Below are 3512 nucleotides of genomic sequence, written 5' to 3'. Positions count from 1 at the left end.
ATATATATATATATATATATATATATATATATATATATATATATATATAGATAGATAGATACCGTCTAAGAATCCTTTGTCAGGAAAAAATACAATGCACTCTTATATGTCAGTAGAGTAGGTATATTAATCGAAGTTTACAGTACGATATATCCATTACGGTTGATCTCACCAATCGGTTTTGCCTTAGGGATTCATCATAGTGTTATTTAATCCGATTATGTAACTCTGCGTAGTGTTACATAACCGTACTGTTACCTAACACACCGTTGAACCCCTAATGCGAATTGGTAAGACCATCCGAGTGGAGGCGCAATGGCCCAGTGGTTAGGGCAGCAGACTCGCGGTCGTAGGATCGCGGTTTCGATTCCCAAACCGGGTGTTGTGAGTGTTTATTGAGCGAAAACACCTAAAGTTCCACATAGCTCCGGCAGGGGATGGTGGCGAATCCTGCTGTACTCTTTCACCGCAACTTTCTTTCGCTCTTTCTTCCTGTTTCTGTCACACTGTGTCACGCTGAATCTCCCTATATATATATATGTGTGTGTGGAGAGAGAGAGAGAGAGAATTTGTATGATAAGATACATAGAACTCGATAGATAAGCATGTACTTGTATTACTTTAATCAGTAGAAGTTACAAAGTGATCTATGGGCCAAGAGGTTTTGTACAAAGCACGATAAGTTTGATAAATGCTATACGCGAATCTTTCGGCCACTGAATCACTGTGGTGTTTGCCGATGTAATTACTAATGATTATAATTCCTTCAAAGTTTGACAGAAGGCCAGCAATTGTATAGTGGGAGGAGTCAGTCGATTACATCGATTATGCTTCTTATTTTATCGACCCTGAAAGATGACAGGAAAAGTCGGCCTCAGTGGGATTCGAACTAAGAGCGTAATGGAATTTTTGGGGTATTATTCACCATTACACGCGTTTCATTTGCTAATAGGAATCACAAAGTTTTCACACGTTAGATGGTCATGTAAGCAATTTTCTATTTGAAATTCGTCAGACAGAGAAATTAAATCATACGGAATGTCTTCCCTGGGCTAAATAACACTAACAACTCAGACTTTGCCTTTTCTTGAGAAAGATTGTGTACAGACTTTTGCAGTCACGGCTATAAATGAACAATGCGCGCGTTCGTGTGGTGTTTCATTTGCATTATAATTCACCCTTGTCACGTATGTTGTTATCACCAATTAAATAATATTAGTTTATGACGCCAATTTTTGCCTGAACGCACTTGAATCTCAATATTCTTTTTCTCACTAAGCAATATTCGCTGTACAGAGAAAAGCCCCCCACCCTCTCTCTCCCTCTGTGCTTATTGACGTTTTGTTCTCACAGCAATCATGTGTTACGAATTATTTTGCTCGCTTTTCCTTCTTGATAACTGTTAACTTCTACCTGGGCATAGCCTCAAACAGAATTCCTAACCGTAAATTTCAATAGATCTACTCGACTTTAACGACGACTATTTGTCTTGCTTTTATTCTTTTATCCGTTTGTTTGTTTCAGTCATTTTGACTGCGGCCACGCTGGAACACCATTCATTTAACTTCAGATCACAGATTACTCCACTGATAAAAAAAAAAAAAAAAAAAAAAATAAGGATGATATCTAGGTACATTGGCCATAAGATTTCTCCAAAATAAGTTATCTAACTGATATATCAATGTACATTTTCACATATATGTATAAACCGTCCTAAATTAATATATCTAGAAAATTCCGTCCTTGAATTTCTTTGACCTGTTTTCTCAATTCCCATGCTACAGATTTTCTGTTGATTTATAAATAATATGATTCTCTGTTGGTAAGTCAATTTAATCACCATCACAGGTGGACAGTCGAAATAAATAAATAAGCAAAATCCTTTCACTTTTATAATATTCTCTAACCAATCCTCCGAGGTCAACTTTGCATTTCGTCCTTTCGGGGTCGATAAATTAAGTACCAGTTGCGTACTGGGGTCAATCTAATCGACTGGCCCACTCCCCCAAAATTTCGGGCCTTGTGCCTTGAGTAGATATTCATCGCGTACAGTGTTCCTAGTCAATTTAATCACCGTCGCAGGTGGACAGTCGGAATAAATAAATAGACAAAATCCTTTCACTTTTATAATATTCTCTAACTAAGTAATAATACACAATTACAACATATAAATAAATAAAAATCAAAAAATGTGAAAACCACTAAAAAATATTCTCTAATGCCAATATACGACCATGTAGATTAAAAAAGTATGGAAGACCCTACAAACAAAAAAAAATGTACATACAACGAACTATAGAAAAAAAAAACCCTTGTGTGTGTGTGTGTGTGTGTGTGTGTGTGTGTGTGCACGCGTTCACGTATACGTGCGGCGTGATATGGACCATAATGCGCAAATAAAATTGAGGACATTTTTTACCAATGCGTGCAGCATCATACAGCTACACCATTACAACAACTAGGAAGGAAAATTCCAGCATCTCCCTGCAGTAACCAAATCGTCACGTGATCCATGTGTGACCTTTGTTAGTGTTCAGGTGTATGCTCGTGTGTGCGTGAAAAAGCCCGTATGTTCACATGTGCATAACTGTGAATGTAGCTTCGAAACAAGTCAACTCCGTTGCAAGGGAAACAACTCTGTTGCAAGGGAAACAACTCTGTAATTAAACATCTAAAATTAACTTCCTTTTATCTGCAAATACCCGTGATTTTTATTTTAAACTTTAAAATAAAAATCACTTTAAAATTTGAAGAATGTGCTACACTCTTTATCGAACCCAGAATACAACGAAAATGCGAAAATATTCTAGCAAGCAATGGCAATTAATCCAAGGAATTGCAGAATCAGATTTATGCTCGTATGATGAAACTACCTCTCATCGTCTAACTCGGAGCCTTTGTGCTGTACCTACACACACACGCGCGCGCATATGCGATGGGCTTTTTTAAGTTTCCGTCTACCATATTCATTCACAAGAGTGAGGCTATCGTAGAAGACACTTGCCCAAGGTGCCACGCAGTAGGACTGAACTCGAAATTGTGTGGTTGGGGTACAAACCTCCCACCATACAGTCACGCCTGCGCCAATATATAGCTATACGTCTATTCTAATTATTCCTTCATTTCACGAAACGTTGTCGCTAACACTCTTTGACCAATGTCCATAAAATGACAACTCACTGTAACCTGCTGTCTACAATCTTAGAATTTCTAGATTTTTTCTGCTACTGTCACAGTTTTCAAGGTTTTGAATTTTATTCCAGTCGAGAGCCGCAGAGACATTGGTGTCCATTCCCATAGTAACAACCCCAGGCGTTGTCTGCTTAAAATCGCTACAGCCACTACGTGTAATTTCTTCACCTATTTTCTTTGACGAATTTTTAAATTTTCGCTACAAAAATGTGTTAATTGTTTACCTGAACCGGACTATTATTACAGTATAACGTACAATTTATTTTCTTTTTCGGTATTTTTCGCAAAAAATATTTCTCCGAGAATTTTTCCGTTTCAAA

The sequence above is a fragment of the Octopus bimaculoides genome, chromosome 14 (genome assembly GCF_001194135.2).
Source record: "Octopus bimaculoides isolate UCB-OBI-ISO-001 chromosome 14, ASM119413v2, whole genome shotgun sequence".
Taxonomy (NCBI): domain Eukaryota; kingdom Metazoa; phylum Mollusca; class Cephalopoda; order Octopoda; family Octopodidae; genus Octopus; species Octopus bimaculoides.
Note: the sequence above shows the minus strand (reverse complement) of the source record.